The sequence below is a fragment of the Amblyomma mixtum genome, chromosome 10, assembly GCF_055824585.1.
Source record: "Amblyomma mixtum isolate Tamu chromosome 10, ASM5582458v1, whole genome shotgun sequence".
In the NCBI taxonomy this organism is placed as follows: Eukaryota; Metazoa; Arthropoda; class Arachnida; order Ixodida; family Ixodidae; genus Amblyomma; species Amblyomma mixtum.
Window position 1 is genome coordinate 71,191,739 of NC_143021.1, and position 12,042 is coordinate 71,203,780.

At 57.4% G+C, this 12,042-nt stretch overlaps 1 protein-coding gene and 1 pseudogene across 1 annotated transcript in view; both read right to left on the reverse strand.

The window, feature by feature from the left end:
- LOC149326092 (cytochrome P450 3A4-like) overlaps window positions 1-12,042 on the reverse strand; it is a 174,260-nt gene that overhangs the window by 100,792 nt on the left and 61,426 nt on the right. The window lies entirely within an intron of this gene.
- On the reverse strand, window positions 3,119-5,524 carry LOC149326093 (uncharacterized; annotated as a pseudogene).

Consider the following 12,042-nt stretch of genomic DNA (forward strand, 5'->3'; position numbering starts at 1 on the left):
TCAGCTTCTATCCTACTTCCGCCATGTTTCCCCAGAGTGCACTCTCTGCGGAGAATCGCACGCCACCCTGAACCACATCCTCTTCGGCTGCCCTGCCGATCCTCCCCCGCAGGGACAGCCCGCCATCGGTACATGGGAGGCACTCCTTGCGTCGCAGGACCCGGACGCGCAACTTCGGTGTGTGAACCGGGGTGCCAGTGCCATGGCCCTACGTGGCCTGGACACATGCGCGTAATGTGAGGGCTGTGCGGTGGCCCTGAGACCTTGCACGGTCCAAACTCGTTTGCTTAATAAACTTTTCCATCCATGAAAAACGCGTAAGGCGCGAAGAGTTGGGCCACGTGCTCCGAGCGGTCACAGTACGGTGTGAGGCGAGTGACGTGAACAACCTCGGAGGCAGGCGGGCGGCGGGACGCACGCGTTACTATCGGCAGCACTTCGTAATTTAACTGGCCTATACGGCGAATCACTTCGTACGGGCCAAAGTATCTTTTGAGCAGCTTTTCGCTAAAGCCACGGCGTCGAATTGGAGTCCACACCCACACGCGATCACCAGGATTGAATTGAACATCCCGATGGCCTTGGTTGTATTGCCGAGCATCGACTTGCTGGCGGGCTTGGATGCGAAGGCGGGCCAGCTGTCGGGCTTCTTCCGCATGTTGGGCGACGAGCTGAGCATCGGCGTGAGTGTAGACGTCAGGCTGGTGGGGCAGCATAGCATCGAGCATGGTAGTGACTTCCCTGCCGTGCACCAGGCGAAATGGTGAAAATCCGGTAGTTTCTTGAACCGCGGTGTTGTACGCAAAAGTGACGTATGGTAACACTTCGTCCCAGGTTCGGTGCTCGATGTCTACATACATTGAGAGCATGTCAGCCAAGGTCTTGTTAAGGCGCTCGGTCAGCCCGTTTGTTTGCAGGTGGTATGCGGTAGTTTTGCGGTGAGCGGTATGGCTTAAGCTCAGTATCTGAGAAAGAAGTTTGGACACAAACGCGGCACCACGATCAGTGATAAGGACCTCTGGGGCACCGTGCCGAAGAACAACTGACTCGACGAAAAACTTTGCCACATCCGAAGCCGTTGATGACGGCAGAGCACGTGATTCGGCATACCTCGTAAGGTAGTCCGTCGCAACTGCGATCCAGCGGTTCCCCGATCGCGACTGAGGAAAAGGTCCGAGAGGTCCATACCAATTTGCTGGAACGGACTGAGCGGTGGCGTGATGGGGTGAAGGAGTCCCGCAGGCTTCATGGGTGGGGTCTCGCGCCGTTGACACTCGCGGCAGGTTCTTGTGTAATGGCGAACTGTCTTGTCAAGTTGTGGCCAATAATACTTCGACCGCATTCGCGCGAGCGTTCGACTGAACCCCAAATGTCCTGAGGAGGGGTCATCATGAGACGCTTCCATAATTTCGTCGCGTAGATCAGTGGGCACAACCAAAAGCCATGACCTCGGGCTCTCGGCAAAGTTCTTCTTATAAAGAATGTTGTCTCGGAGGCATAAATGAGGCAGTACGCGCACAAAAGGACGTGGAACTACGCCTCCTTGACCCTCCAAATGTGAGATCACGGCGCGAAGTTCGGGGTCGAGTCGCTGCCGCGCAGCCAGATCTAGAGGACTTAGAGTACCTAGGAAGATGTCAAAGTCGTCCGTATCAGTAGGCGCAGATTCGACGGGAGCGCGGGACAGGCAGTCAGCATCAGTGTGTCGGCGACCAAATTTGTAGACGATCGTAACGTCGAATTCTTGCAGTCTGCGAGCCCACAGCGCAAGTCGGCCTGCAGGGTCAACCAACACAGGGAGTGATTGTCTGTGACCACCTGGAATGGGCGTCCGTACAGATAGGGTCAGAACTTTGTGATCGCCCAAATTATTGCGAGGCATTCTTTTTCGGTTGTCGAGTAATTGATTTCTGCCTTCGATAAAACACGACTGGCGTATGCGATGACACGCTCGGCGTCATTATGATGCTGGATCAAGACGGCCCTGAGACCCGTGTTACTAGCGTCAGTGTGGACCTCAGTCGCGGCGTTCTGATCAAAATGGCCTAGTACAGGGGAAGCCTGCAGGCGCCGTTTCAGGTGGTCAAATGCAATCTGCTCTTCATCAGACCACTGGAAGTGGACGGACTTTTCGTGAGGCGATTAAGCGGAGCGGCGTTATCTGAAAAGTTGGGAACAAAGCGTCTGTAGAAAGCGCAGAGGCCCAGGAATCTCCGCACGGCGTTCTTGTCTGACGGCGTCGGGAAGGAAGCGACGGCCACTGTTTTATCTGGATCAGGACGGACGCCCTCGTGACTGACGACGTGACCGAGAAACTTCAGTTCGTCATAGCCAAACTGGCACTTCGTAGGCTTCAGGGTGAGGCCGGCGTTTCTGATAGCCTGAAGGACGGCTTTTTAGGCGAACCAGATGTTCATGAAACGTGCTTGAAAAAATTACGACGTCATCAAGGTAGACAAAGCATGTTTGCCATTTGAGGCCGGTGAGCACGGTGTCCATAACGCGCTGGAAGGTCGCTGGAGCTGTACAGAGTCCGAAGGGCATCACCTTGAACTCATAAAGTCCATCTGGAGTGACGAAAGCAGTCTTCTCTCTGTCGCGCTCATCCACTTCTATCTGCCAATACCCGCTTTTAAGGTCGATGGACGAAAAGTAACGGGCATGGCGCAGGCGATCAAGAGCGTCATCGATGCGTGGAAGTGGATATACGTCCTTCTTCGTGACTCTGTTGAGGCGCCGGTAGTCAACGCAGAAGCGAAGGGTGCCGTCTTTTTTCTTCACTAGCACCACCGGAGCAGCCCACGGGCTGTGAAATGGTTGGATAATGTCATCAGCCAACATTTCGCGCACTTGATGTTGTATGATTTCACGTTCTTTCAACGAAATTCGATAAGGTGACTGACGAACAGGATGGACTGCGTCGTCGGTAATTATTCTGTGCTTGGCTATTAGCGTCTGGCGAACCCCAGGTGACGTAGAAAAGCAATCGTGGAACTCACCCAGCAGAGCGACGAGGTCGTCTCTCTCCTGAGCACAGAGTTGCGGTGCAATGCTGACACCTAAAGACGGCACCGAGTGTTGGGGAGAGGGCGGACAGGAAGGAGCCGCAGAAAGGGTCTCAGCGTCGACAGGGGCGCTGAGGCGCTCGATAAGGCCGATTACTGTGCCCTTGGTGAGGTGCTGCGGAGCGCTGTGAAAGTTCGTGACGAGGACTTGGGCGCAACCAGAGTGAAGACGCGTGACACCTCTAGCAACACCAACAACCCTGTCAAGAAGTAGCTGCACACTACCCTCAAGAAGAACTTCACCAGAGGCAACCGGTACAGACTCGACCAGCAGAAACACGCTCGAGTCAGGCGGCAAAGTCACGTGGTCCGCTAAGATGCGCGCCTCGGAGAACGTCGGCTCGGAGCTCGGCGGGTCAAGGCAAGGTCGTTGAAGGGTGAGGCGGCAGTCGGCGAGGTCGATAACAGCGCCGAACTCGGTCAGAAAATCCATACCGAGAATAATAGCTCTCGAGCAGTGCTGCAAGACGACGAAGGTAACGGGGCACGTGAGACCGTTAATCTCAACGCGAGAAGTACAGCGGCCTACCGGGGTGACGAGGTGGCCTCCGGCAGTTCGGATTTGTGGGCCATCCCACTGCGTTAGTACCTTGCGAAGGCGGCGGGTCAGCTCCCCACTCACAACGGAGTAGTCGGCGCCGGTGTCGACGAGGGCGGTCGTGGCGTGGCCGTCGATAAGCACGTCAAGATTATTGTACACTGGGCGATCAGAGGCGGCTATAGGATCGGCGGAAAGGTCGTCGGTCGGTGAGGGGGAGCGGGACGTCGTACGTGGAGGCTCTTTTACAGATTCTCGGTCGGCAACGCCACCTCCAGGCGTCGCCGGGCTTAGTTTTCCCGACGAGGAGAAAGGCTTCCGCGACGGTCGCGCAGAGGGGAATCGAAGCGGTGCGGCGGCGGCGAGCGAAACGCACGACGAGAAGGCCGCTCAGGTGGCGGGGAATGGCGCAGAAATTCCTCAATTTCCCGAGGCTGTTCGCCGTACCGGGGGCGGGGCGCATCTCGTCGGAATCCGCGAAGACCGAGCTCACGATAAGGGCAGCGGCAATAGACGTGACCGGCTTCCCCGCAGTGGAAGCATAGCGGGCGGTCATTGGGGGTCCTCCACGCGTCGGCCTTGCTTGGTCCACGCTGTGGGATACGAGGGGATGACACAGGCGCAGGAGGTGACAATGGCTGCAGAGAGGGGGGACGGGTGGTCGAGCGGTGGCGGCGACGAGCGACGGACGACGGAGGCGTACGTCACAGCGGGCTGTGCCGGAGGAGGGGTGACGGTGCAGCGAGGAGAAAGTGCACGTTGCACTTCTTCTCGGACGACCTCCGTGAAGGGGGACGAAGAGGAGCAAGCGGTGGGTGGCAGACACTTCTGGAGTTCCTCCCTAACAACTGCGCGGATGACCTCGCGTAGGTGCATGGCGTCGACGGGTAAGCCACTCGGGTGGTCAGCGCAAAGACTGGAAGCGGTAGAAACTCCAGCAAGCCGACGATAATGATCTGCTCTGGCTGCCAGGGCGCGCTCGATGTTAGGCGCCTCGGATATAAAGCCGGCCACGGTTGTGGGAGGGTCCCGAATGAGACCGCCGAAAATGTCTGACTTCACTCCTCGCATAAGAATGCGCACCTTCTTATCCTCCGTGGCGCGGGGATCGGCTCGGGCACTAAGGCGCAACACGTCTTCGACGAAACTTGTGACGGTTTCATCGGGGCCCTGGAACCTGGTTTGCAGGAGGTCCTCTGCGCGTTGGCGGCGATGCTGGTTAGCAAAAGTGAGTCGCAGTTGTGCCTTGCAAGTATCCCACGACGTAAGGGTGTGCTCGTGGTTCTCATACCAGTGACGGGCAGTGCCCTCAAGGCAAAAATACAAGTTTTGCAGGCAATGTTCCGCAGACCAGCCGTTGTAGCGGGCCACGCGTTCATAGTGCTGAAGCCAATCGTCGATGTCTTCGGAGGCTTCACCACGGAACGGGAGTGCTGAACGAGGAGCGACAGGGACGTAAACCACGGCAGGCACGGGCGAAGAATCCGTCTGCTGGCCTTGGCTCACGGTAGACCGAGCCATGTGCACTGCCGGAACGGACCTTGTTTTAAGGTGCGGCAAGAGGCCGAATTCGGGGCCGAGTCCTTGAATTCGCCTGCAGGCACGTATCTCGGCCTCCTCAGCGGAGGGGCAGCGGCCCGGGCTGGGAATGGGACTCTGCGAAGCGGGAGGTAGGGGATGACGTCGCATAAGACGGCACCTCCACCAGAATGTCACGGGTCGTTCAAACTACGCGCGTCGTGGGGACGCTAGAGACCACAGGAGAGCAGGCGCAAGGGGCAGTCCAAGCGGTCGCGGCCGGGCTCACGAGCGATTTCCCACCGAGCCTCTCCCTCTTTGCCGGCGATCGGCTCCCCGCTGGTTGAAGATGACGTTAAGTGGAAAATAACACACATGACAATATTGCAACGCGCCTAACGCGCCGCGCGGCCTCCGCGCTCAATCGAGGACGACGACGAAGCGGCGGTGGACTCTCGAGGCGCGCTTGTTCTGTTTGGTGTCGTGGAAGCTGGCTCTATAATTAAAAGAAGGCCAGTCTTGGGTTCTTCCCGACGCCTACCTTCACGGCTCCTCTGGTCGTGACACTGGTGGAGGTGCGACCGATGCTCCCTACTCCTGAGGACGACTCGACGCGCCCGCCTCTTGTGACCACCCCTGTCCATCGTGCCAGCCGGAGGATCCGAGGCCTGTCCCCCAAGGCCCTCCCTGTTGTCAGCGCGCCTTCAACTACCATTCCACTCATGGCGACGCCACTGCCCGCCCTGCCTACGACTGTCCCTGCAGCCAGCCCCACCTATCTCACCCTTCAGACTCCACGCACGCCTAAGCCCTTTCACAGTGACCTGTTTGAAGATGCCGAAGACTGGTTGGCTCACTACGAATGGGTCGCGACCTTTAACTGCTGGGACGACGCTACAAAGCTACGTAACGTGTACTTCAGCCTTGAAGACTCCGCACGAACGTGGTTCGAAAACCATGAGACTACTTTCTCTACATGGCCGGACTTTCGACGTCAGCTCCTGAGTACGTACGCCAACAGCGACCGCCGGGAGAGCGCAGAGCGTGCACTGTCCTCTCGAATTCAGCTTCCCAATGAGGGTGTTGCCATGTACGTCGAGGATGTGACGCGTCTTTGCCATCGCGCCGATCCGGCCATGCCTGAAGAAAAAAGCTGCGGCACCTGATGCGCGGCGTAAAAGAACAGCTCTTTTCTGGCCTCGTGCGGAACCCGCCCAACACCGTCGCGGAGTTTCTGGCCGACGCCGTGCACATGGAGAAATTGCTGCAGCAGAGATCCCATCAGTACGACCGGCAACTGCGTCAAACTTCGACTCTATCAACGTTGGACTGGTTCGACCATGAACCCCGGACGAATCCGGACTCCCTTCGCGAACTTATCCGTTCCGTGGTCCGCGAGGAGCTGCAGCACCTTCAAACCACCTTTCCCCTCACGTCGATTCCGTCACCAGCGTCATCCGCGAGGAAGTCCGGCAGGCACTCAGGGCTCAAGACGCTGCAGTTGTCCCGGCGCCGCAACCGACCCCATACGATCCCGCGCCGTAGCCGACTCCTGTCCAGCCAGTCACGTACGCGGACGTCATGCGCCGCGGGCCCCACCTCCTGGACCTTCGCCTTACACCGCACTGTTGGTCGCGGTGCACTCTGCCCAGCCGACTCCTTACTGGGCGGATCGGCGCCAGGCACCGCGGAAGACTGACCTCTGGCGGACTCCGGATCAACGCCCGCTCTGCTACCACTGTGGTGAGGCCGGCCATCTCTACCGGCGGTGCCCTTATCGCGAAATGGGACTACGCGGTTTTTCTATCGACAGCCCCCGTCCACGCCCTGGAGAGCGCCCTCAAGACATCGCTGAGTATGTCACCCGCCAGCGTAGTTCACCGTCTCCTCCGCGCCGCGAGTCGCGATCGCCCTCTCCACGCCGGTCTTCGCCCTCTGGGTCCCGTTTCGCCCTAGGCCAACGTGGTTCCTCGAGCCCTCATCGGGAAAACTAGCTCCGGCGGCCTTTGGAGGCGAGGCCGCCGAACGCCGTTCCGACGCAAAGCTTCCACCACCGCAGCAACTGAATCGCCCCGACGTCGCACGCCGCATCGCTGCACAGTTTTCCCCGACGCGCCTTTCGTATCGCCACGATGCCGCAACCCCGATCGCTGACCCACTTCCGCCGCCGCACCGACCCAATCGCCCCGACGCCGAATGCCGCATCGCCGAAAAGTTTCCCCCAACGCGCCGCTTGAATCGCTCCGACAGCGCAACCCCAGTCGCCGACCAGGTTCCGCCGCCGCACCGACTGAGTCCTCCACAACAGCCATCCACGGGCCGTGCTGAAGGCAGGGTCTCCTTGGATATCCCTGTTCTCGTCGACACAAAGGAGGTTAGCGCGTTGGTCGATACGGGTGCAGATTACTCTATCCTTAGCGGACGGCTTGCGACGGCCCTGAAAAAAGTGACGACACCCTGGGACGGCCCCGACATACGCACGGCAGGCGGACATCTTGTCGCACCCCGCGGCATGTGTGCGGCCCGGGTTACGGTTCGAGGCTGCACATTCGTTGCCATTTTTCTCGTTCTCCGCGAATGTTCTCGCGATGTCATCCTTGGCATCGACTTTCTTCGTGAGCACGGTGCTATCATAGACCTCCCGAACCGCTTGGTGACGTTTTCTACTGCAATGGCCACAGAAGAACCTGCGCACCAGGGTTCTCGGTCCGCCCTGCGAGTCGCCGACGATAACGTTACGGTGCCACCACGTGCCAGCATTCTCGCTAGAGTTACCTGCGACGAGCCACATAGGGGACTCCGGGTTGTCGAGCCTAATGTCTCCCTCGTACTCACAAGGGGATTGCGGTGGCACGTGGCCTTGGATCCCTTCATGACGGTTGTACAGAGGTCCTTGTCACCAACTTCTGCAATGAGCATCGACATCTGTTCCGTGGCACAGCCATCGCTTACGTCGACCATGTTCAGGAAGTGGCCGAATGCTTTGCTTGTGCGGAGGACACACCTGAAGCTGACGCCGAAGCGGTCACCAACGTAGACATAAATCCAGGCCTTCCACCCACTGAAAAGAGGCAACTCCAGGACCTCTTGCGGGAGTTTGGCGCGTGTTTCACGTCGTCGTCTAAAGTGCGCCAAACGTCGATAGTTAAACACCGCATTATCACGCATGACGGAGCCCGACCCATCCATCAGCAGCCCTATCGTGTGTCCCCTCGTGAGCGAGATGCTATTCAAACACAGGTCGAAGAGATGCTCACAGACGGCGGCATCCAACCGTCAAGCAGTCCGTGGTCGTCTCCTGTCGTCCTCGTGAAAAAGAAAGACGGGAAACTACGGTTCTGCGTCGACTACAGGAAGCTGAACAGTGTGACCAAGAAAGACGTGTACCCGCTCCCGCGTATCGACGACTCCCTCGACCGACTTCGTCAAGCCAAGTACTTTTCTTCGGTCGACCTCAGAAGTGGTTATTGGCAGATAGAAGTTGAGGAGAGGGACCGTGAGAAAACCGCCTTCATCACACCGGACGGGCTGTATGAATTTCGTGTCCTCCCATTCGGGCTCTGCTGTGCTCCTGCCACGTTCCAAAGAATGATGGACATCGTTCTCACCGGTTTAAAGTGGCAGACCTGTCTTGTTTATCTTGACGATGTCATCATTTTTTCCGCAACGTTCACGGAACATCTGCACCGCCTCAGGACTGTCCTCGAAGCCGTTCGATCCGCCAACCTCTCCCTAAAACCAGAAAAATGCCACTTTGGGTTCACCGAATTGAAGTTCCTCGGGCACGTCATTAGTACTGACGGAATCCGCGCTGACCCAGAGAAGCTTGCTGCCGTTGCTGCCTTTCCGGTTACCGCCCACAAAAAAGCAGTCCGACGCTTCCTGGGCCTGTGCTCCTACTATCGCCGCTTCATTAGAAACTTCACCCAGCTCGCCAGCCCCCTGACACTCCTAACCCGTGATGACACGTCATTTTCCTGGGGCAACGAACAGCAGACTGCCTTCGACGAGTTACGACGCCGACTCCAATCGCCGCCCATCCTGGCACATTTCGACGAAGATGCTGACACGGAGGTGCAGTGCACACGGATGCGAGCAACGTCGGCCTTGGCGCCGGTGCGCAAAATGCAAAATGGTGTCGACAAAGTAATTGCCTACGCCAGCCGCGCAGTGTCGCGCGCTGAGTTGAACTACTCTACTACGGAAAAAGAATGTTTGGCGGTTGTCTGGGCCGCCGCTAAGTTCCGCCCATACCTGTATGGTAGACCGTTTTGTATCGTCACCGACCACCACTCGCTGTGCTGGTTGAAAAATTTAAAGGACCCTTGCGGCCGCTTAGCACGTTGGGCATTACGCCTGCAGGAATTCGATTTCACCGTCACCTACAAATCAGGCCGGAAGCACACCGACGCTGACAGCTTGTCACGCGCTCCCGTCGAACCTCCTCCAGAAGGCACCACCGATGATGATAGCTTTCTTGGAGCGGTCAGCACGTCTGAGCTCGTTTCCAGACAGCGTGCCGACGTCGAGCTGGGTCTGCTCACCGAACATCTCGAAGGCGGGCGCCCTGAAATACCACGATACCTAGCTCGTGGACTATCATCGTTCTGCCTGCGGAGAGGGGTGCTTTATAAAAAGAACCCTACTTCAAGTCCGACAACTTACCTGCTCGACATACCGTCCGATCTCCGGGATGAATTCCTCCTTGCCTGCCATGATGAACCGACTTCCGGCCACCTTGGAGTTACACGCACCTTATCCCGAATCCGGAACAAATATTACTGGCCCCACCTAACTTCAAGTGTCAAGCATTATGTCCGGACATGCCGGCAATGCCAGCGGCGGAAAAAACCCGCGCTCAAGCCTCCTGGACTGCTTCAGTGCATCGAGCCACCACAAATATCATTCGACAAAGTCGGCATGGACCTTCTGGGGCCATTTCCTCTCTCGTCGTCCGGCCACAAGTGGATCGTAGTCGCCACAGACTACTTGACCCGCTACGCTGAAACAAAGGCCCTTGCTCGAGGTACTGCCGCTGAAGTTGCCCACTTCTTTATGCACGACATCGTGCTTAGACACGGCGCCCCATCAGCCATCATTACTGACCGAGGCAATGCGTTTACATCCCGACTCCTACGAGACGTCTTAACGCTTAGCCATACTGCGCATCGACCAACAACAGCGTATCAACCCCAAACCAATGGTCTAACGGAACGGCTCAACAAAACATTGGCGGACATGATCTCGATGTACGTCGACGTTGAACACAAAACCTGGGATGAGGTCTTGCCCTACGTCACCTTCGCATATAATACCGCGACGCAGGAAACCACCCAGTTCACCCCGTTCCGTCTCGTGTATGGCAGAGAGGTCCGCATGATGCTAGACGCCATGCTGCTGTATGGCGACGCAGAGCTCCCCCCTGAAGCAGGCCACTTCGTGGAACAAGCAGAGCAGGCCCGTCAGCTGGCCCGCTTGGACATCAAGGACCAGCAATCCGCTGATGCCCGACACTATAACTTTCGGCACAGGGACGTGCACTACGAGCCCGGCGACCACGTGTGGGTGTGGACACCCGTGCGCCGCAAGGGATTGTGCGAAAAGTTTATAAATAGGTATTTTGGCCCGTACAGAGTCCTGCGCCGCCTGAACAGCGTCAACTACGAAGTTGTTCCCCATGGAACTGTGATCGTCGGCCCTCAGTGTAAACGGCCTGAAATTGTGCATGTAGTGCGCTTAAAGCCGTACTTTTCGCGTGGCTGAGCGCTGTGTTCACGCTGTGTTTCTTACCTTTTTCCCCTTACCCCACGTGTGACCTTGACTCTCGCCGCATCTCATCTAGCGCACATTGTATAGTTCACCTCACCCCTATTCCTCTTGTTTTTGCTCTTTCTCCTCTCACTGTACATACCCCATTCCACATCGAGACGATGTTTGCTTTCGCGGGGGGGAATAATGCCACGCGCCTAACGCGCCGCGCGGCCTCCGCGCTGAATCGAGGACGACGACGAAGCGGCGGTGGACTCTCGCGGCGCGCTTGTTCTGTTTGGTGTGGTGGAAGCTGGCTCTATAATTAAAAGAAGGCCAGTCTTGGGTTTTTCCCGACGCCTACCTTCACGGCTCCTCTGGTCGTGACAATATGACCAGTATACAATTTACCCATTGCAGTAAGCAAAATTTAGTTACATGAAATGTAGGAGAGTTCTTCAGACAGCTCTTGAAACAGGAGCAATAACATTTAAGCTGCGCTATCCACTGAGCTTACGGGTGTTTCCGGAATTAATGGTCCATCCGGCCGCTGTAATAACGCTGAAGTTGTTCGAAGTCAAAGTAAGTGGGTGCTTTGCTCCTTAGCTCTGGAAAGCTGATGCAGGATAGGAACAATTCTAGTCATTGTGCTATGCTTTTCGTTCTGCTAACTAAATTGACCTTCATTCGTATTCGGTTGCAACTTTTATATTCATACCTTTATCCTCGCTACCCTTGTGGGACACACTGGTATCTCTCCTCGTGCCCCGCGCCAGAGGCGAACGCGCCGGAGTGAGGAGACGACGCGCCACCAGGAATGTGGAGAGAAGGCACTCCGGGTACTCGCCCCGCTACCCACAATGACGCCACGTCACGGCACCGCACTGGCCCTAGGGAGGGGTTCCATGCCTAGCTTGGGAGCAACCTATTACTCCTAGTTAGGCAATGCCCGAGGGGCCAGAAGAGGAGCTGGCGGCCGGAAACCTCTCGCTCTTGCCGCTCGCCTCCTGCTGAGCTGCCCCGAGGGACCCCTTTCTGCCCCCCGCACGACCCAACGCCGTTTGACAACGACGACTTGGTGAGCTATAGACCGTTTACATCGCGCAGTTCTTCCGTTTGAGACCAGATGGCGCCACAGGTGCGCTCGGAACACGGCGCCATTACTTGCCTCGT